Raw genomic sequence first — 25,012 nt, forward strand, 5'->3', positions numbered from 1 at the left:
AACGATATGTGAAACATGCTTCCGCTCATTATTTGATATTTGCATTGGATGTCGAGTATATATGCACTACATGGAGCGTCTTTTGACTTTCTTTAAACTGTGTCGCATAGTATTCACATTTACTTATAACTTTGTAACGTATCTTTGGATGAACAATTCTTGTAAACTTTGAAACAAATCTTAACTTTTGAAATGAATGCGACATACTTTTGGTCAAACGTTATTTTAAAGACCTACGACCACGTAACGGGACCTAAGTAGTCGACGCCGTCAATGACGATTTGTAGGGGTCGCTACACCACTACCTCCACCACTATAAATACAAGCCTTATTTCACCCATTTCACACTTGATCTCATTCTCATTTTACACACACTTGCTCTCTTATTTTCTCTCTAGTCTTTCTCACTCTAAAAAGTGTAAGTTTTAAATTTTATTCTTCTTCTTCTTCTCTAGATTACGACATCATCATCATTCAAGGATCAAGCTTTTTAGCTTTTTGATCTTGTTATATCTTGTAGATTCAAACTTTGATTTGAATCCTTCAAGAACATGAAAGATTCAAGCTTTCTAGCTTTGAATCTTCATTACTTTTGTTGGATCTAAGTTTTCTAACTTATGATCTCTTTTATTTTGTTAAAAGGTCAAAACTTGTGTTTATGATCTTCATGAAACTTGAAGATCTAGCCTTTTGCTTTAAGAATCTTCAAGAACATTAATGATCCAAGCTTTCTAGCTTAGGGTTTCATTATTTTGTTAAAGATCTTAGCTTTTTAGCTTATGGTCTCATTACTTTTACTAGATCTTAGCTTTCTAGCTTATGGTCTCATTAATCTTGTAAAGATCCAAGCTTTCTAGCTTAGGGTTTCTTAATACTTGAAGATCTAAGTTATTATTGTAGATCTCACTTGCTTGGAACCTTTTTATGATTTTTATGGTGATAAAAATCAAGTATTCATCATCTCATATGATGAAGATGCATAAACTTGTGTAAAAAGGACAAAGGTTAAAGCTTTATTGGGTTTATGCAATAAAGAGACAACCTTGATGTTCAAAACTTGTAGAATGTTAGCTTTTACTCTTAGTTGTGTGTTGATGGTTGAAACTTGGTCAAAGTGATGCTAAAACATCAAAGAGTTGTACACTTGAAGCTTATACGCATCAAGGATGAGAACCGTGATGAGCATCAAGCACCAAGAAACCCACCGGAGCACTTGTTTGCTGTTTTTCGGGGTCTTATCAGACTCCTAGGACTTCTGGAAAATTGATTTTCAGATAGTTCGGTTCGATTAGATAACTTTTCGTTTAGGACTTGCCTAAATCCGATATACGGTTTAGGATTTATAGCCTTCCGAAAATCACTACGCCTTTGTAAGGACGTGCTGAAAAATTCTGACCTACTCGCCCTTGAACCATCGCCACAGTCAAACGACATCGAGTTAGGATCTAAAAATTGGATAGAGGTACAAGGACTCACATATGGATCCTTGGCCACTAACCACACGTCTTTTAGGTTTGTATAGAGGTCGTAGCAGCTGTCCAAAGTCAGCCTTTTGTAACGATCTCTATTCTTGTTGAAAACTTACTTTATCTTTTACGAATGATGATGATGATGATACTTAAGGCTTAATTCATTCATTTTTAAACTTTTGGGGACAATTTACTAACCTAGTAACCTTTGACTTAGGTTGAGGACCTTTTGGATCGACCAACTTACTTGTTTGGACCGACTTACTACTTGCTTACATTGTCGTATCGATTTTGCCGCACATTCACTGTGAGTTATAGCTTCCCTTTTTACTTTACTATTTTTGGGACTGAGAATACATGCGCTTTTTATGTTTTTACATACTAGACACGAGTACTTAAACTTTATATATGTGTGGGTGATATAACGGCACAAATATTACCCTTAGCACGGTAACGTTTAATCATTGGTTTTTGAACAGGTGAACGCGAATATTAGATATGGATCCATAGGGTTTGACATCCCCACTCTGGCTAGTCGTGCTAGCATTTAACGGGTGTTTGATACTTCGGAAACATACACACTCGCCAAGTGTACTTTTAGGGGGTAATATTATGTTAAGTTAGTTACCGGGTGCCCACGGATAAGCATATACTTTATCATACTGATTTGAAATACTGATTTGAAATGCTGGTTGAAGCACTGAAATCACGTGGTCTACATTACATTACTGATTACAAACAAACTATAGCTCACCAACATTCGTGTTGACTTTTTAAGCATGTATTTCTCAGGTGCTTAGACGTTGTTGCTTCCGCTGTTAGACTTGCTGTATTAGTCTTGGTGCTATAGACTTGCTGTTACAGACTCGCTGTGTTAGACTTCCGCTGCATTACTTAGAGATGTCTCAATCATGGAACTTTTACTTTGCATTCACAACTTATGTTACATTTGAACAATGGCTTTGTAATGACCTTTGTGTTATGTACTTATGTCAATGCTTTCTATTCGTAGAAGCACGTTATCTTTGTATAACATTTGACGTTGGAAAAGACGTCACCTTTTCATGAATGCAAAACTTGTTTTAAAACATCATGTAGTATTGTATCGTGTAATGGACCTGTTGTTGATGATCCGTATACGTTGATTTTGTACGGGGCGTCACATTTGGTATCAGAGCATTGGTTGTAGGGAATTAGGTTGCATTAGTGAGTCTTGACTGAGTTGAGTAGGATTCGCTAATAGGACTAATCTACAACTTGCTCATTTACTTGTTTCTGCGGAACTGCTGCATGCTACTGCTTACTTTTACTGCTATATGATCTTGCTGTATGCTACTGCTTATTCTCGCTACTGCATGCTACTATCTACTTTTTGCATGATACTTCTGTTTGATACTGTTATTATTGCCATGTTATGTACTGCTGTAGACAATCTTGACTACTGTAGTTATTATGCATGATTACGTTCTTGCTACATGTGTGCTATTTGCTGTACCTACTTGGAAAATTTATCTTTCCTAGTTCAGATGTTTTTCTGAACCCTTTTCCCACTCGTTTAATCCTAAGAACTAGTAATGTAATCCACATGTTACTACCGTTCCAGAGATCGAAACATTACTTCACGCAATCTAGGAGGGGTGCCCCTCGGATTACACGCCCACTAAAGCTGATCCTCGGAGGAGGAGATATGTGAGGACTTGTCGGAGTAACCGCACCCCGAGCTCACCCTAATTAGCCATGTACAACGTATGAACATTAGAAGGATGTTCAGTTTCTGCAAGTTGACCCGTATTCCGTACGCTTTCATGACCGTCACTTATCTCTTTCATCCTTCACCACTACTCGACGATCTAACGACACTTCTGGACTTAGGTCCCTAACACTCTTAGGCATTGGAGAAGTCGGGAGGACATCTTCTTCCACAAGGTCAGAGTGTCTTCTACTGATGCTCAGCCATACCCAAAGACTTGGGAGTCGCCTCAAGACATATCGTATTACTACTTGCTACATGTACAACTCGACACGAGACCCAGATTGAATTTCTATAAAGGAACCTAACGACATTACCCGAACCCGAACATTTTGAAGAAACTTTCGGGAAATTTAGGCATTGATGCATGACCTACGGAACCTACGCACCCACACCGAGAAGCCGTGAGATTAATTATGTAGATTTTGTTTTGAGATAGCATAGATAAAGCACCGTTAGATGAATTTGAGTAGAAGTTGAAGTGATCACGTTACATTGATCATATGGAGTGATATTAGAATGAACATACGATCTAGTACAATATAAAGACGTCATGCCAGCGTGATTATATTGAAGTAGATCATGCAGAAGTCCCAATGATACTACATAAGGAATATGAAGTAATTCAAAGAAAATTTTGGTAGGAACCACTTGAGTATACGCATTATGGTCTGTTAGAGGTAGGGAAAAAATAACCACATAGCCCAGATACCATACAAGAAGGGCCTTGAATGCAGAATTGATAACCTGAAAATTTGTTATAGATATAGACTCCCTGGACACTTAAGGAAAAAGTTCTCAAATAGGAAAAACTTTGGACTTACTTGCGGTAGAGCAATCATTATCTCATCTATGTAGACTCGCATGGATCCTGATTTTAGTTAGGGTACGTTTTGTCACAACGTTTTATTGTCTCGAAGTTGTTTAATACTAGTGCGATAGAAACCTTATATCTAAGAACCTTAGTGTTATGACTAATAAGCCATTAACAACCATGATAGTTAAGTATTCTATAGGACAAGCAAATGGTAAGCTGGCAGAGATAAAGGAATAATTTAAGGTAGTACCTTAAAATTAACATGTGGGTCATTTGGAGATGACCTCATGACAAAAAAACTTAGAAGTTTTAAAGTAGTAGTTGGAAAGGATTAGTTACCTGCACACAAGGAGATGTTATTTGAGAAGCTTGATGCAATAGTTGGAATGGACTTTAGGATTAACCTAATACTCATCAAGTTAGGAAGCTTTGATGAAATAGTTAGAACGGACTGGCTTTCAAGGATGAAAGCGAAAGTTATTTATAGTGAGAAGATTATTCGTTACCTCGCGAGAATGGTGAGCCATTAATAGTTTACGGGGAGAGGAGTAGCCCGAAGCCGAGCACCAAAAACCATCTGGGTTACTTCAACAGCCCGAAATCCCACAATGAAAATGGGAAGGAATAACAATGGATTTCATCACGAAGCTACCGAAAACAGTAGGCGGTTATGACACTATCTGGGTTAACGTTGACCGCCTCATCAAATATGCTCACTTTCTAGCCATGAAGGAAACCGATACAATGGACAAACTTGCACAACGATACATGAAGGAAATTGTATCCCGTCACTTCAATAGTTCAAATTCTATATTAAAGACTACCCAAGAATCTTATTTGATACTCATTCTTACGCGACTCTAAATCCTAACTTATTCCGAGAGATTTCTTATTTGATGATAATCACACCATCATCCTTCTCACTTTGATATTAGTCATACCAGTTCAAAATTTTCCAAAATCAATGGGTGGTTAATTCTCATCCTCATACTCTCCCATTCGTATCTCACTTATAAGCAACAGCTTCAAACTTAAGCATTTTTGGTCGAAGGACTTATGCCCTACTAATAGTCATCAACCACATTTAAATACAATAGTTTTCATTACCTCAAATATCACCCAAAATTTTCAAAAATCTTTTACTCAACCCTCATCAATCTTTTTCCAACTTGTAACCTCCGAAATATGAAAATTTTGTTTGCCAAAATTTTACACACACTATTTTATTGTGCGATTCTCTCAAAGTTTTATAAAAATAAATTTATTTTATTGCCATTCGTACAAATTTTAGAAATCATATACGTTATATATAATTACTTATTTTTTTGACTAGTACCTATGAAATTTTACTTTTACTTTTACAAATCAATTCTTTTATTCAAAAGATATTTTACTTAGAATAGTACATGTTGTACATAACTCTAGTTTACTAAGAACTTCGTTTCTTTTCTTACATTGTTACCTAAAACGATTTCTATAAAATTTTTGTTGCTGATTATATAAAATTTTTCGTTGCTTATTCGTATCCAAGTCATCATGAAGACTTTACAACCATCGAGAGATTCATGTGTGTGTGTGTGTGTGTGTGTATGTGTTGAAGGCACTTACTACCACGTCATGTAGAGCCTTTGGGCATCCACTAACACTTAAACCATTCAAAACTATTGCGTTACCCCAAGGATCTTATTTGCCACACCTGTTGGAGCGATGCTCTTTCTTACATAACTCTAAGTCCTGACTTATTCCAAGAGATTTTCATCTAGTGATATTAACACCATCACTATTCCGACTTTAATATTAGTCATAACCTGTTTGGCATTTTGCAAAGTCAAGAAGCGATTAACTCCTCATCCTCATGCTCTATCCTTCATACCTCACTTTTTAACAACGGCTTCGCATGTCAACATTTTTGGCTCAAAGACATATGTCCTTATTGTTGGAATTCAATATAACAACATGTTCTTAATGTTAACATAATTACTAAACCAATTTAGTAAGATATATAGCAAGCGGAAGCATGATTTATTAAGAAAACAAATGTATATATTTAACCATTTATTTGAATTCCAAGTAGATATCATGTCTTGAAATATACTTACAATTAAGATTAAGGAAGAAATAGTACCTCCTCAAATAAATTGAGGGTAGTTTACAAGGTTGCAAGATGATGGAATAATGCACCAATACACCCTTGATATGGTTAGGCTTTAGAACCTTAATGAGCTAGCAAACTAAGCTTGGAACCCACTCCTTTTACACCCAAAAAACTGGACAGCAGCAAGCTCCAAAGATGATGTTGAATGAAGCCTCAAAACAATGAAACCTCAAGAGATAATACCCCAAGCTAACCTCCAACACCTAGTACTTTAGTTAGGATTTAATGACACTTGATTAGAGCTTTCAAAGATCAAGTTTTGAACTCCTTTTGACCATGAAAAGCTCACGGCAGCAGGCTCCTAGCAAGCTGAATTCTGTGCAGTTTTTCTTTTATATTTTTGATGTGTATTCACTCTACAAAAGAGTCAAGTCTTAGTGCCCCTAGTTAAGCATGCACTTAAGAATATATGTATCAAAAGTAACAAGAATCAACAAGCATGGGACTTGTCTTGGAGTCCCAAAAACTGCCCATCCATCCATTATTTTATAACAAGAATGTTTTATAAAACTTGTTATAAGTTTTATAAAACTTGTATAAAATAAAATGTATTTGTTACTTGCAATAATATTATAAACCATTTTATAAAATATAACATAACATAATTATTTAAACCTATAAATAATTAAATCCACATCATATATAAATTATCCAAATAATTTATCTCAAGTGATTATAATTTAGAAAACCGATTTTCTAAAGTTCAAGTGTCGCGTATTTATTTAACAATCCAACCGTTAAAATAAATACATATAAAGTGTTGGTAAGCTTGTTATTGAGTATGACCCGACTTGGATCATAACATAGTGGCCACGTTAATTTAATATGTCTCTCGAGCATACGAAATACCATCAATCTCCCACTTGCACGAGAAACATAAGAAATTAATGCAAGTGATGGATACCACCTAACGACCGTCCATCACCCCCAATATGTTATGACTTTTGCCATTCAATAACATCATCCCTTTCGATTTCCCATCTCGAATATAAATAGGTGAATCTTTCATTCTATCCTTTCGTCCTAGATGTCATGATAAATCCAAGAGACACAGAGTGATCACTCTCTTTTAGATTTAACTTTATCAGGCCTTAGACATCTGACTCTCAACGAATAAGAAGGACAAATTCCATCTTGATTACATATGTCCCAGATATATACTTTGTATTACACCTGAGCTCTTCCTTATGAACTACCATATTTCAGAATAGCGAAGGAAAGAATCAAGGCATAATACTTAGTGAATATCCGAACCCAATATGTATCTCAGGTCAGAGGATACAATGATATTCGCCTTTACTCAAGACTACATGTGATCAACCACAAAGGCTCCATTTAGTAAATCTTGAGGGCGGGTCTTCCAATATTTGTATCCCATAAATATCTATGAACCTTGGTTGCAACCTTGCCCCACATTCATCCCATGAATGTATACCAATCCAAGTTCATAATAGTCTAAACCTCACACTTGTTCCCACAAATACGATCGACTACGGAGTTTAGAATAATTACTTATTCATGGATAAAATATGCAAAATAGGAACTTGACTCAAAATAAATTAATACCATAATTATATTAATGAATTCGAACAATTTCGTTCCGTTACAATACTTAAAACAGATCATGACCAATCACTAGAATATCAAAGCCCTAATGCACAAACATGTCCAGTATGTTTTGCTCCATGTAAGAGCTTCGTGAGAGGATCCGCTATATTAAGATCTGTGTGAACTTTGCGAATACATATCTTTCCCTTTTCAACTTCATCCCTTATGTAGTTGAATCTCCGCTCAATGTGACGGGTCTTTTGGTGAGCACGAAGTTCCTTGATTTGAGCAATCGCACCCTCGTTGTCACAAAAGATCTCAAGAGGGTCCTGAATGGAAGGGACTACTCTTAAGTCGTCGATGAATTTCTTCATCCATGCAGCTTCCTGAGCTGCCAATGATGCGGCGATGTACTCCGACTCCGTAGTGGATAAAGCAACAACATCCTATTTTGAACTCTTCCAAAAGACTGCACCTCCATTTAACGTGAAGACATAACCGGATTGTGATCGAGAATCATCTCGATCAGTTTAGAAACTCGCGTCCACGTAACCTTTTACAGTGAGTTCCTCCTCACCAGACCCGTATATAAGAAACATATCTTTAGTCCTCCTAAGGTATTTCAATATACTTTTAACCGCAATCCAATGACTGTTTCCTGGGTTATTCTGGTATCTACTTGTCAAGCTAAGAGCGCATGACACATCCGGTCTAGTGCATATCATTGCATACATGATTGACCCAATAGCAGACGCATATGGGACTTTCTTCATTCTCTCCTGTTCATCTTTCGTGGTGGGACACTGAGATGAACTAAGGAGTGTCCTCTTTGAATAGGCACTAAACCTTTCTTAGAGTTCTCCATCTTGAACCTTTTCAAGATCTTTTCAATGTATGCACTTTGATTCAAACCTATCAATTTCTTGGATCTATCCCTGTAGATCCCAATCCCCAAAACATATTGTGCTTCTCCAAGATCCTTAATGGAGAAGCATTTACTTAGCCAAGTTTTAACACTTTGCATTTCCGGAATATCATTTCCAAATAACAATATATCATCCACATATAGTACAAGGAACATGATTGTGCTCCCACTAGCCTTCTTGTATACACAAGCTTCATCACCATTTTTAATGAAGCTAAATTTCTTGGCTTCCTCATTAAAACGATGATTCCACATTCTAGATGCTTGTTTCAATCCGTAGATTGACTTCTTTAACTTGCATACCCTTTTAGGACACTTCTGATCAACAAAACCTTCAGGCTGAACCATATAGACATCTTCCTCAAGATTTACATTTAGGAAAGTGGTCTTGACATCCATTTGCCATATTTCATAATCATAATGAGCAGCAATGGCAAGTAATATCCTAATAGACTTTAGCATTGCCACAGGTGAAAAAGTTTCATCATAGTCAACCCCTTGAGTTTGAGTGAAACCTTTTGCTACAAGTCTAGCTTTATATGTATCCAAGTTTCCATGTATGTCGGTTTTCATTTTGAAAAGCCATTTACAATCAACTAGCCTTGAGCCAGTAGGTTGTTCAACAAGTTCCCAAACTTGGTTGTCATACATGGATTGCATCTCAGCGTTCATGGCTTCCTGCCATTTATCCTTATCAATCCTTGATAAAGCATCATGGTAGTTTGTTGGCTCATCCAAATCAACCACATAGCAACCATCCATGAGAAACCCATATCTCTCAGGAGGATTACTAATCCTACCAGATCTGTGAACGTCTTGTGTATTTTGATCATCCATTTGATCACTCTCAACATTTTCATGTTGAGTGCTAGTGTCAGCCAATTGTGTATCATCTACTTGATCTTGAATCTCCTCAAGATCTATATTCCTTTCACTATTTCCTTCCATTAGGAACTTAGTTTCAAGGAATTCCGCCTTCCGAGCAACAAATACATTCTGCTCAGATGGATCATAGAAATAATATCCCATATCATCCTTGGGATATCCTATGAAGATACACTTCGTGGATCGAGCATTCAACTTATTAGGGACGTAACGCTTAGGGTAAGCTTCACATCCCCATACCTTTAAGTATGATAGAGATGGAGGTTTTCCAAACCACATCTCATGAGGTGTTCGTTCCACTTTCTTGGTTGGGGCCATATTTAAAATACGAGCCACGGAGCATAGACAATAACCCTAAAATGATAGAGGTAACGAGCTTCTAGCCATCATAGATCAAACCATATCCATTAGGGTTCGGTTCCTCCTTTCGGAAACTCCATTCAGTTGAGGTGTTCCAGGAGGAGTGAGTTGCGAGATAATCCCACAACTTCTAAGATGATCTTGGAAAGCATCGCTTAGGTATTCACCTCCTCTATCGGTACGAAGTACCTTGATTGTCTTATTAAGTTGATTTTGTACTTCATTTTGATACTCTTTGAATGCTTCAAAAGTTTCGTCCTTATGTCTTAACAAGTAGACATATCCGAAACGGCTGAAGTCATCAATGAAAGTAACGAAGTATCTTTCACCATTCCTAGTTATGGGCTTAAAGGGTCCACATACATCCGAATGTATTAATCCCAATAAGTCCTTAGCCCTTTCATAGGTCCCTTTGAAAGGTGCTTTAGTCATTTTGCCTTGTAAACAAGACTCACATACATCAAACGAGTCTAGTTCATTTGATTTCAAAAGTCCATTCTTTTGAAGTGTATGCATTCGGTTCTTGTTTATGTGACCAAGGCGACCATGCCATAAGTAGGAATCACTCAAATCCCTTTTGAGTTTCTTGGTGCTAGTATGGTATATTGAGCTACTAGATGATGTGTCATCATGAACCAATTCATAAATTCCATTTGAAGGCGAAGCCTTAAAATAGAATACATTATCTAAATAAACGTGGATATCATCATTAACAAAACTAAGATAAAAACCACATTGTTTTAAACGGGAAACTGAAATAATGTTTCGACATAAATCCGGTGCATACAAAACATTGTTCAAAATAAGTTCCAAACCACTTGGAAGCTTTAATATAAAGTCTCCTTGAGCCTTCACTTGCACTTTGGCTCCATTACCCATAAAGAGACTTGATGTTCCCGTTTGCTTGCTACTTCTTTTGAACCCCTGCAAAGAATTGCAAATGTGAGTTCCACATCCAGTGTCTAATACCCATGTATTAGAAGAAGTAATACTAAGCTCTATATATACCATATATATATATTACCTAAGGTTTGCCCCGCATCCCTCTTTCCTTTCAACTCCTTAAGGTAGACCGGGCAGTTGCGTTTCCAGTGACCCATTTCACCGCAACCGAAGCACGGGTCTTCCTTGGGGTTTGCTTTTTCGGCAACCTTTTGCTTCTTGTTCTTGTTTTTGGTTGGGGTAACCATCCTCCCCTTTCCCTTGCCTTGATGGGCGGGTCCTTTCCTCTTAGCCGCCTTTGGCTTAGAGGTGTTGTTACCTTTGGATCCACCATCATTGATCATTAGCATGGGTGAAGCCCTCTTACCCATGCTAGTTTTCGCCGTCCTAAGCATGCCATGAAGTTCGCCAATGGTCTTATCCATCCCATTCATATTGTAATTAATTACAAATTGGTCAAACCTCTTTGACAAGGAGTTTAGGATAAGATCCGTGGCTAGCTCATTAGATATGTTGAGATTAAGACGGTTTGCGCGATCAATGAGGCTTTTCATCTTAAGGACATAAGATGAAATGGATTGGGAGTCGTCCATACGACATGCATGAAGCGCTCGAACGGTCTCGAAGCGCTCGACACGTGCTTGTTGAAGGAACATCTCCTTCAATTGCGTTATCATGTCATATGCAGTATGATGCTCGAAATCCTTTTGGAGTTCGGGTATCATAGTCCCAAGCATTAGGCAAGCGACTTGCACCGAATCGGCGCAATACTTATCCCAATAAGCCATGCCTTCCGTATCATCCTCGTCGGGTTGATCGGGAATGGGGTCTTCCAACACATACGCCTTATCCTCAAGTTTGAGGACAATCCTAAGATTGCGGAACCAATCCATAAAGTTCGTATGGTTGAGTTTGTCTTTCTCGAGGAGAGACCTTAACGATAGGTTGTTCAAGTTAATAGGTGCGTTTTGCATGTTGTTGTTATTGGCGGCCATCTACAAAATTTAACAAAGTTCATTTAAGTATCGATTTTAAATTTAATAAACAATACCCTTTTAAATTTTAATTGACTTATTAAATATTAGAATCCAACGGTAAATCAAATTTCGGTTAGGTGACCTTTATCCCGTTATTTGATTTAGCTAGGTAGTCATTTATATGACAATTGCAATCCTTTTGCAACTTCTAAATTATGGGATCATGCAATCCTTTTGCATGGAATATTTATCCCGTCAACGCCTATTTGTTCCTCATGCTTCGGTGACCCTAAGTTCATGATTCCCAAATCAAGTCGTCCTACTTGTGTAAACATGTAAAATTAACATACAAGTGGTTAGGTGACCTTTATCCCACAAGCATGTGAATTTTACCTTAACCATATTAGTTAGCTCATAACGGTTAGGTGACCTTTATCCCATTATGAGTTCCCTACTATGTTTAAGTGTCCCACAAAAGGATGGCGTTAAACTTGTTTACCTTGTCGATTAAGGGATTTTAAGTTTTCGTTAATTCTAGTTTAAGAAAACATTTATGCCATACACCAACATGCATTTAGTGTATGGTTCATTTGAAATCCATTTTCAAGTCTTGTAATTTTAGCCAATTACTTGATATAAACCATATATATATATGATCCTTATCATGTTCTTAATAACCGATTATTAATGTCCTTTTAGCCATTTTTAATTTAACCATTTAAATTGTCATTTTGCATGTCGTTAATAATGTTATAATTTAACCAATTAAATTGCCATTTTCTAGTTGTCGACTTGAGTGATTAACTTGTAGCATACAAACATACAATCCACATAATCATACAAAACAACCACGCATGCAAAATCATATGTTCACAATCAAGCCATTTTGGTGGACATTTGTTTAGCCGAAAACAAATGCCACCGGTAAAGGGGTTATAACACAAAGTAGGAGATTTTAAATCTCCCACTTAATCTTGCATCCAAATGCTTCTTCATGTGTTCTTCAAGTCTTCATCATCTTCATCATTTTACAAAATATATCCTAATACATTTTGTCTAAAAAAAAGAAAATACAACCTAATCTATTTTACATACCAAATATAAAATAAATTACATAACCAAATGAATAATTATTACAAACCAAATTGAATAAATTATTACAAACCAAATGAATAATAAATCAACCAAACGAATATCCATTCAAACACAAGGTCGTGGCTATGATTGTGAACAACAAATATGACCAAAATGGAACAACCCAAAACCCATTTTGGGTGTCCAAGAATTTGGCCAAACCAAGCAACCCTCCAAACCCGAAAAGTTTTTGTAATCTACTTTCATGCATGTTTATAGATTACAAAATTCATGGGTTTATAAACCATATAAGAAGCATATTCCAAAGACCTCGGCTCTGATACCATTGTTGGAATTCAATATAACAACATGTTCTTAATGTTAACATAATTACTAAACCAATTTAGTAAGATATATAGCAAGCGGAAGCATGATTTATTAAGAAAACAAATGTATATATTTAACCATTTATTTGAATTCCAAGTAGATATCATGTCTTGAAATATACTTACAATTAAGATTAAGGAAGAAATAGTACCTCCTCAAATAAATTGAGGGTAGTTTACAAGGTTGCAAGATGATGGAACAATGCACCAATACACCCTTGATATGGTTAGGCTTTAGAACCTTAATGAGCTAGCAAACTAAGCTTGGAACCCACTCCTTTTACACCCAAAAAACTGGACAGCAGCAAGCTCCAAAGATGATGTTGAATGAAGCCTCAAAACAATGAAACCTCAAGAGATAATACCCCAAGCCAACCTCCAACACCTAGTACTTTAGTTAGGATTTAATGACACTTGATTAGAGCTTTCAAAGATCAAGTTTTGAACTCCTTTTGACCATGAAAAGCTCACGGCAGCAGGCTCCTAGCAAGCTGAATTCTGTGCAGTTTTTCTTTTATATTTTTGATGTGTATTCACTCCACAAAAGAGTCAAGTCTTAGTGCCCCTAGTTAAGCATGCACTTAAGAATATATGTATCAAAAGTAACAAGAATCAACAAGCATGGGACTTGTCTTGGAGTCCCAAAAACTGCCCATCCATCCATTATTTTATAACAAGAATGTTTTATAAAACTTGTTATAAGTTTTATAAAACTTGTATAAAATAAAATGTATTTGTTACTTGCAATAATATTATAAACCATTTTATAAAATATAACATAACATAATTATTTAAACCTATAAATAATTAAATCCACATCATATATAAATTATCCAAATAATTTATCTCAAGTGATTATAATTTAGAAAACCGATTTTCTAAAGTTCAAGTGTCGCGTATTTATTTAACAATCCAACCGTTAAAATAAATACATATAAAGTGTTGGTAAGCTTGTTATTGGGTATGACCCGACTTGGATCATAACATAGTGGCCACGTTAATTTAATATGTCTCTCGGGCATACGAAATACCATCACTTATAATTATCAAACTACATTTAATTCATTAGTTTTCATTACCTAGTAACATGTCAACCGATGATTCAAAGATTTTTCACTCGACCTTTTTTAACTCGAAACCTCTGAAATACGAAAAACTATGTTTATCAAAAATTTTACACGTTGTTTATTTGTGCGGTCCTCACGAGATTTATTGACAAATGAAAGTAATAAAAATTTTTCTGCCACTTATGCAATTTATAATATCATATATGTATGTATAAAATTAAGTTAATAAATTTACCTTTACTTATTTTGGTTAGTACATACTAAGTTATGCCTTCAAATTATTTAAAAATCGCTCCTTTATTGAGTTGTTTAACTTAAGTCAAATAGTTTTGTATAAAATGGTACACGTTGTACATATTTCCAAAATTACTAAGAACTTCGTTCCGTTTATGTTGTTACATCAAATGTTTAAAGGTTTTTCAAAACTTCCTTGGTTGATTTTATTAAAGGTTTTCGTATTAAACTACACCATGTATGGACCACACTTCTTATCGCCCTCCGTTAGGGATGAAACTTGCCATAAATATTTTTGTTAAAAACTCTTGAGCCACTTTGGATGGCAGTTTTATAAAATTTGTTAAGAAGTCTTTGCGCTCATAAAATGTTCCTTTTTAAGGTTAGACATGGCGAAAACGCGGGCCGATAAATCAGTTCTCTGAGGGACATTCAGTGGTTACCCCATTATAGGAAAGGCACTAGGTGGGTTTTTACTCTCAATATTTCACGGCTAATCGCAACCCCCTCGTAAACATCATCTCTCTGAATCAGTATGTTGAGGTACAAGAAATCATTTTTTGGATTCTTTTCACTTGGAGTAAACCATTCTTTATGACCAAGGGTTCACGCATCTTCTCATCCACGCATCCCCTTAATTATAAGGATAAATTCAGATCAACTCGCTCGTTGTACGAAGAATTTACTCTCATTCAAAGATCACACCCTTCGTGCAATTTTCTTTCGGAAATGTAATGTAAATTACTTTAAAAATCTTTGAATCTTGTTATCCTTTTGGAAGGGACTGCTTAAAACATCTATGACATTGATGTGGTTACTCTATATATTTCTTCCTCCGTTAGTTGTAACTATTGCCTCCTTCCGAAATTAAGGGATTAGTAAAATCCGTGGCTAACACTATCCAGACATCAAATCGCATGGTTATGATCACCATGTTTTCCATTCTACCTGTCAGCTTTGTATTGCGACATAGGCGCTAAATGTTTTAGATGAGTTTGGTAACATTCATGATGCATTTCATGCATCCAGCTTACTGAAGACGCCTGTAAGGCTAAAAACATCATCTTTCCTTTTGTGGGTATATATTTAGATGACATATTCATGTTAACAAGAAACGAAATCAATTTGTTGATCTCTAAGGTCAAGAGACTTAATTAATGGCATATACATATTCTTACTTTTATACGCCCAAGTACCTTTCAAGGTAAATAGTTCACTTCTGAGCCCACGAGTCCCTCGGAACTTTGATACGCTCATTCTTCTTCAAATTCGGTACCGTTGTTGGTCCCTCCTCAAATTTCGGGACGAAATTTTCATTAACAGGTGGGTAATGTAACGACCTGACTTTTTCGACTTACTTTTGTGCTTGTTACATTCTGCGAAACTGCATGTTTGTGCGTACTGTGTTGGTTTATATTCTGGAATCTTATTTTATGTTAATTACTTTCGTTAATACCTTATAGCGTGCTATTAAGTGTTTAATCACTTAAATTGATCCCCGAATGTTTTTACGACCGTTAGTGTCACTTGACGTTTGAAACGAGCTATGTACTTGGTACACATTTTACTTTTGTCGTAATTAGAATATTATGACTATGTAACACTAATTGTTATTTTCTAATAACAATTACTTTGGTTTTTGGTTGCTTAATTAAGCTTAGTAATTTACTTATGCTCACTAGTTAGTCTTGTTAGACTTTAGCCCACTCTACTCTAGCTAATGGACTATTTAATTAGCCCAATTTTAATAATTTTATGACCCATATAAATATAAGACAAAAACCCATTTATAAGAGCCAACATACTAGCATTTTTGTTAACCATTACCACACATGTTGCATGGGATCCTAACAATAAGCACCACCTTTAGACCACCACTAACCAAAAAGTAAAAAGTTATCCCCTTGTCCCCCATCTAAGGCCTACGGTTTTAGGGCACCCACCACTACATCCACCACTATAAATACAAGCCTTATTTCACCCATTTCACACTTGATCTCATTCTCATTTTACACACACTTGCTCTATTATTTTCTCTCTAGTCTTTCTCACTCTAAAAAGTGTAAGTTTTAAATTTTCTTCTTCTTCTTCTTCTCTAGATCACGACATCATCATCATTCAAGGATCAAGCTTTTTAGCTTTTTGATCTTGTTATATCTTGTAGATTCAAACTTTGATTTGAATCCTTCAAGAACATGAAAAATTCAAGCTTTCTAGCTTTGAATCTTCATTACTTTTGTTGGATTTAAGTTTTCTAACTTATGATCTCTTTTATTTTGTTAAAAGGTTAAAAGTTGTGTTTATGATCTTCATGAAACTTGAAGATCTAGCCTTTTGCTTTAAGGATCTTCAAGAACATTAAAGATCCAAGCTTTCTAGCTTAGGTTTTTATTATTTTGTTAAAGATCTTAGCTTTTTAGCTTATGGTCTCATTACTTTTACTAGATCTTAGCTTTCTAGCTTATGGTCTCATTAATCTTGTAAGGATCCAAGCTTTCTAGCTTATGGTCTCATTAATCTTGTAAAGATCCAAGCTTTCTAGCTTAGGGTTTCTTAATACTTGAAGATCTAAGTTATTATTGTAGATCTCACTTGCTTGGAACCTTTTTATGATTTTTATGGTGATAAAAATCAAGTCTTCATCATCTCATATGATGAAGATGCATAAACTTGTGTAAAAAGGACAAAGGTTGAAGCTTTATTGGGTTTATGCAATAAAGAGACAACCTTGATGTTCAAAACTTATAGAATGTTAGCTTTTACTCTTAGTTGTATGTTGATGGTTGAAACTTGGTCAAAGTGATACTAAAATATCAAAGAGTTGTACACTTGAAGCTTATACGCATCAAGGATGAGAACCGTGATGAGCATCAAGCACCAAGAAACCCACCAGAGTACTTGTTTGCTATTTTTCGGGGTCTGATCAGACTCGTAGGACTTCTGGAAAATTGATTTTCAGATAGTTCGGTTCGATTATATGACTTTTCGTTTAGGACTCTTCTAAATCGGATATACGGTTTAGGATTTATAGCCTTCCGAAAATCACTACGCCTTTGTAATGACGTGCTGAAAATTCTGACCTACTCGCGCTTGAACCGTCGCCACGGTCAAATGACATCGAGTTAGGATCTGAAAATTGGACAGCGGTACAAGGACTCACATACGGAGCCTTGGCCACTGACCACGCGTCTTTTAGGTTTGTATAGAGGTCGTAGCAGCTATTTGAAGTCAGCCTTTTGTTTTGATCTCTATTCTTGTTGAAAACTTACTTTATCTTTTACGAATGATGATGATGATGATGATACTTAAGGCTTAATTTATTCACTTTTAAACTTTTGGGGACAATTTACTGACCTAGTAACCTTTGACTTAGGTTGAGGACCTTTTGGATTGACCAACTCACTTGTTTGGACCGACTTACTACTTGGTTACATTGTCGTATCGATTTTACCGCACATTCACTGTGAGTTATAGCTTCCCTTTTTTACTTTACTATTTTTGAGACTGAGAATATATGCGCTTTTTATGTTTTTACATACTAGACACGAGTACTTAAACTTTATATACGTGTGGGTGATATAACGCCACAAAGATTCCCCTTAGCACGGTAACGTTTAATCATTGGTTTTTGAACCGGTGAACGCGAATATTAGATATGGATCCATAGGGTTTGACATCCCCACTCGGGCTAGTCGCGCTAGCATTTAACGGGTGTTTGATACTTCGAGAACATACGCACTTGCCAAGTGTACTTTTAGGGGCTAATATTACGTTAAGTTAGTTACCGGGTGCCCACGGATAAGCATATACTTTATCATACTGATTTGAAATACTGATTTGAAACGATGGTTGTATAACTACCCTCATTTTTCCATTCTATATTTTTTCAATATTAAATGCCCAAACAATATAATTAAAACTTAATGATTAAACCTTAACCAACAATTGTTAAGTATTAAGAATTATAAAACATAATAAATTAACTTTGAGCAATAATTGACAAATTAATAAAAGATGAAAATAATAAGCTAATTAACTTTCGTGAATGATAATGCTAAAAATGAACATATATTTCATAGCATTATCCTTCAAGAAAGATAAGCTTTTAGTTGCAATTGTTCTATTTACAAGTGATATTCGTTTAAATAATAAAAGGTGAAGACAAAAAACAGATTCGACGATTTGAAGACGCAAACGACCAAAAAGCTAAAAAGTGCAAAGTACAATCCAAGTGGTTCAAATTATTGCTGAGAAACGTCTAAAAGTTACAAGAGTATGAGCCACGAAATGCAAAGTACAAGATATTAAATCGTACGAAAGGACGTTCGAAAATCCGGAACCGAGACCTGAACCAACTATCAACGCGCGACGCAACGGACCTAAAATTACAAGTCAACTATGCATAAGAATATAATATAATATATATATAATTATATAAAATTATATATATTATATTATATAATAAATAAATCAAAGAGCCGCCCACGTTTTTGGAAGCAAATGGAGCAGGAAAAGCAGGCCATGCGATCTCATGGCCTGGGTGCCTTATTCCCATGCGATCGCATGGGCCAAAATATCTGGTTAGGTCTATAAATAGCACAAGAATTCGACGAGTTTGAGTACACCTTCATCAACTATCTCTTACTCTCTCTCTATATATTTATATTTATATTTTATAATTATAATTTTAATATTAAGTTAATAATAATAAGGTTATAGTGGCGAATGTTTTAAGTTTGTAAGTCGAAATTTTGTCCGTGTAACACTACGCGATTAATACTCATTGTAAGTTATGTTCAACCTTTTTAAATTAATGTCTCGTAGCTAAGTTATTATTATGTTTATTTATGCCGAAGTAATCATGATGTTGGACTAAATATTAAGACGGGGTTATTGGGCTTTGGACCATAATTGGGGTTTGGACAAAAGACCGACACTTGTGGAAATTGGACTATGGGCTATTAATGGGTTTTATATTTGTTTAACTGAATGATAGTTCGTTAATTTAATATAGATATTTACAATTTGAGGTAATTATAAATAACCACATACACTCGATCAGACACGATGGGCGGAATATTTATAAATACTAATAATCGTTCATTTGACCGGACACGGGAATGGATTAATAGTCAATGGAATCATTAAAACAGGGGTGGATTACATACAAGGACACTTGGTGTAATTGTTAACAATGTATTAAAACCTTGGGTTACACGCAGTCGATGACCTGGTGTAATCATTAACAAAGTATTAAGACTTTGTTACAGTTTAAGTCCCCAATTAGTTAAAATATTTTACTTCGGATATAAGGGTAATTTGACGAGGACACTCGCACTTTATATTTATGATTGATGGACTGTTATGGACAAAAACCAGATGGACATATCGAATAATCCAGGACAAAGGACAATTAACCCATGGTAATAAATTAAAATCAACACGTCGAACATCATGATTACGGAAGTTTAAATAAGCATAATTCCTTTATTTTATATCTCATCGCACTTTTATTTATCGTCATTTTAATTATCGCACTTTTAATTATCGTACTTTTATTTATCGTCATTTACTTTACGCTTTAAATTAAGTTGTATTTATATTTAATATTTTACATTAGGTTTTAATTGTGACTTAAGACATAAAATCGACAAACTGGTCGCTAAACGGTAAAACTCCCCTTTTATAATAATAATAATATTACTTATATTTATATTTATACAAATATAGTTTAAAATATATATATAGCGTTAAACTCAGCTAGCTCCCTGTGGAACGAACCGGACTTACTAAAAACTACACTACTCTACGATTAGGTACACTACCTATAAGTGTTGTAGCAAGGTTTAGGTATATCCATTCTATAAATAAATAAATAACTTGTGTAAAATTGTATTGTAATTAATAGTTTTTCGTAGTAAAATATAATCTATTTCATACTACACCTCGCACACATCAAGTATTTTTGGCACCGCTGCCGGGGACACCATAGAATGCTATAAAAAAAATAAAATTAGTTTTAATCTATTTTTGTAAAAATATAATAAGTTTTAAAAAATATATATATATATATATATATATATATATATATATATATATATATATAAACATAAAAAAAGAGTATATTTATCTATTTAAGTGTTTAAATTAAAAAGTTTATTTTTTTAGTTACAAAAACTAATAAGTAATTTTTAAAATATAAGTTTTAATTAAATTATATTTTCTATAAAATAAAAACAGAAAATAGAAAATCAGAAAAAAAAATATTTACACGAGGTGAACCTGCAAAATCTGAGCCTGCATCTTATCTGAATCTGCAAGCCATGCGATCGCATGGCTTGAGTGAAGAAATCTCATGCGTTCGCATGAGGTAAGCTGACACGTCTGACCTGATCCTCGTACATCATTAATTACGGAGTATTATTAATTATTATTATTATTAAACCTAATTAGGGTTTAGTTATTTAATAATTAGTTTTAATTTTAATTAATTTTGTATATTAAGTTTTAATTAGTTTTATTAAATATAAAGTTAATACTTTTATAAAATAATAATATAAAAATAATATTTTTATAAAAATAAGTAATTTTATCATTTTTTTGTCTCTTTTTATAAATTGTATATTTTTATCGTTTATTGCATATTTTTCGTTCGTAATTAGTTTTAAAATTAGTTTTTGCCGTAGTATTTTATATTCCTAGATTTTTAGGCTTTGCCGTAAAATCTCTTAAGTGCTTTTTCTTTAGATTAAGACTTAGGCGCTTTAGAAATTTACGACATCGCTTATCGCTCTAGTTTTAAATAGATTTTAGTGCCTAATTAAGTTATTGCCGTTTTGGATATAGAATTCCTTTTAAGCTTTAATTCCTTTAAACGCAAGTTTTAATTTTTAGTTTTTAGACATTTAAGTTTCAACGCTTTATTTTCTTATTTTTGTTTTTCGACTTTTTATTTTTCGACGTTTGTTTTTCGACTCTTATTTCTCGACGCACTCTTTTTCTTTCTCATTTCTATGCTCTAGTTTTTAGGAAATAGAATTTTCTTTATTTTCTTTAAACTTCGACGAAAAAAATTATTTTAAGCGGTTAAATTGATAGACATCCAAAATTTTCTGTTTCGTAGTAATAGTTGGATTTATTAGTGGCTGAGTTGTGAATTTTCCGACTTAAAGGATCCTGGATCCCTGCTGCATCTTTTGATTAAAGCTACGAGACGATGATTTATAGAAGCAAATAACCAAAACACTTAATTGATTAAAGCTACACTTTGAGTGACATAGTTTATCAATGATTAAGTTTAATTTTTGATAAAGGTACACGTCGCGTAACGAAAAGTATTAGTTTTCTAAGCGTACGAAAATGCGTTCGAGAAACCGGAACCAGGACATAAGTCGAGTGATGACGTACGACTTATCGAAACAAAAGTTACAAGTTAATTATGCACGTAAATATAATATAATATATAAATAATTATATAAATTAAATATAATATATATATATATATATATTATATTTAAATATGTCGACAAACTAAAATACAAAACGATTGTGAGCTGGAACAAGAGGCCATGTGATCGCATGCCAATTTAGTGGTGCGCCGAAGGAAGATCCAAACGAACATCTTCGTACCTTTAATAGGATTTGTACTCTATTCAAAATCAGAGAAGTTGAGGATGAACAGATCTATCTCATGTTATTTCCCTGGACTTTAAAGGGAGAAGCCAAAGATTGGTTATAATCGTTACCTGAAGGGGCGATTGATACATGGGATGTTTTAGCTGAGAAATTTCTTAAAAGATTCTTTCCGGCATCTAAGGCCGTGAGACTTCAAGAAGAAATTGTTACATTCACACAAAAGCCAAATGAAACTTTATATGAAGCGTGGACAAGATTTGGAAAGTTGTTGAGAGGATGTCCTCAACACGGTTTACACACTTATTAAATAGTACAAATATTCTACCAAGGATGCGACATTACTACACGAAAAGACATTGACATAGCAGCTGGTGGTTCCATTATGAAGAAAACCGCAACTGAAGCTTACAAAATTATTGATAACACAGCCTCCCACTCACATGAGTGGCACCAAGAAAAAGACATCGTTAGATCATCTAAAGTGGCTAGAGCCGATTCTAGCCATGACTTTGATTTCATTTCCGCAAAGATAGATGCTTTCGAGAGACGAATGGAAAAGATGACTAAAGATATTCACGCAATACGAATTAGTTGTGAGCAGTGTGAAGGACCACATTTGACAAAAGATTGTCTCAGTATTGAACAAACAATGGAACAAAGAGAGAATGTTTCATACATAAACCAAAGGCCTGGAAATAATTATCAGAATAATTATCAACCGCCAAGACCAAACTACAATCAGAATTATAACCGAAATGTTCCATACAACAATCAACAAGGTCCTAGCAATCAACAAGTATCTAACAATACTTACAACCAGCAAAGACCTATTTTTCCAAATAAACCACCACAAATCGATGATAAAAAGCCAAATTTAGAAGACATGATGTCGAAGCTAGTTGAATCTCAAATGCAGTTTTTCACATCTCGGAAACAAACTAATGAACAAAATGCTCAAGCATTTAGAAATCAACAAGCTTCTATACAAAATCTGGAACAAGAAGTAAGCAACCTAGCGAGGTTGATAGGTGAAAGAAAACCGGAGAGTCTACCCAGCGATACAAATGCTAACCCCCAGAATGAAACAGCTAAAGCCATTACCACAAGAAGTGGTATTACACTTAAACCACCTGAAATACCTGTAATTTCTGATGACTCTATTCCCACTACACAGGCACCACAATCTGAACAAGAAAAGAAAACAGAACCGGTAGTTGAAAAGGTTAATAAAGATTACACAGTTAAGGCAAAACCTTATGTTAAACCATACCAACCACCACTTCCTTACCCAAGTAAAATGAGAAAAGAAAGACTTGAAGCCGAGCAATCCAAATTCTTGGATATGTTTAAACAAATAAATGTCAACCTTCCTTTCATTGATGTGATTTCAGGAATGACAAGATATGCTAAATTCCTGAAAGATCTAATCACAAATAGAAAGAAAATGGAAGAACTCTCGGCTGTTACTATGAATGCTAATTGTTCTGCAGTGCTGTTGAATAAACTACCAGAAAATTATCAGATCCAGGAAGTTTCACAATTCCATGTTTTCTGGGTAGTCTTAGTTCAATAGAAGCATTGGCAGACTTAGGTGCTAGTATAAATTTAATGTCGTATTCACTATACGCTAAACTAGACCTCGGAGAATTGAAACCAATATGAATAAGCATACAACTAGCCGATCGATCAGTAAAATATCCTAGAGGGATAATGGAAAAAATGCTAGTTAAAGTTGGTACTTTAGTATTTCCAGTAGATTTTGTTATTCTGGACATGGAATAAGATTCTCGAGTTCCTCTCATATTAGGAAGACCATTCTTAAACACGGCTAAAGCAATAATAGACGTGTTTGGTAAGAAACTGACCCTAAGTATAGAGGACGTGAGTGTTACTTTTTCTGTTGATAGAGCCATGCAACAACCACAATCTGCAGATGATACATGTTATTACATTCAAACTATAGATTCACATGAAGAATTGTTACAAGAATTTTCAAAATTACAAGGAACAGAAGAATGTTCTTTAGGAGAAGGAACTGAACCAATTAATGAAGCTGAAATGTTAGCCGTACTCATGGCTAATGAATACGAACCAACAACAGAAGAACTTCAAATATTAAAAGAGGAAGACATATATCGATACAAATCATCGATAGAAGAACCACCGATATTAGAGTTAAAGCCACTTCCAACCCATTTGGAATAAGCTTATTTACATGGTGAATCTGAATTACCTGTAATAATATCGTCTTCTCTTACGGAAAATAAAAATCTCAACTCATTTCTGTGCTAAAAGCTCATAAACCAGCTATTGCATGAAAAATTCATGACATTAAAGGCATAAGTCCTTCGTATTGCACACATAAAATCCTTATGGAAGAAGGTCATAAAACCTATGTGCAACACCAACGAAGACTAAATCCAAATATGCAAGATGTTGTTAAGAAAGAAATAATTAAACTGCTCGATGCAGGTTTAATTTATCCAATCTCTGATAGTCCATGGGTAAGCCCAGTTCAATGCGTACCTAAGAAGGATGGCATGACTGTCATCACAAATGAAAAAGATGAGCTTATTCCTACTAGGACTATAACAAGATGGCGAGTCTGTATTGTTATATAGAAAATTAAATGATACCACCAGAAAAGATCACTTTCCCTTACCTTTCATTGATCAAATGTTGGAAAGGTTAGCTAGGAACAGTTACTATTGTTTTCTTGACGGTTTCTCCGGATACTTTCAAATTCCAATAGCACCCGAGGATCAAGAGAAAATCACGTTCACATGCC

At 34.8% G+C, this 25,012-nt stretch overlaps 1 non-coding gene across 1 annotated transcript; it reads right to left on the reverse strand.

Moving 5' to 3' along the window:
- Window positions 1-22,411: 22,411 nt before the first annotated feature.
- Window positions 22,412-22,518, reverse strand: LOC139845830 (small nucleolar RNA R71). Its single transcript, XR_011758586.1, has one exon. It is a non-coding gene; the product is annotated as a small nucleolar RNA R71 (small nucleolar RNA).
- Between the last annotated feature and the right edge of the window lie 2,494 nt (window positions 22,519-25,012).

Source organism: Rutidosis leptorrhynchoides, chromosome 4, assembly GCF_046630445.1.
Source record: "Rutidosis leptorrhynchoides isolate AG116_Rl617_1_P2 chromosome 4, CSIRO_AGI_Rlap_v1, whole genome shotgun sequence".
NCBI lineage: Eukaryota > Viridiplantae > Streptophyta > Magnoliopsida > Asterales > Asteraceae > Rutidosis > Rutidosis leptorrhynchoides.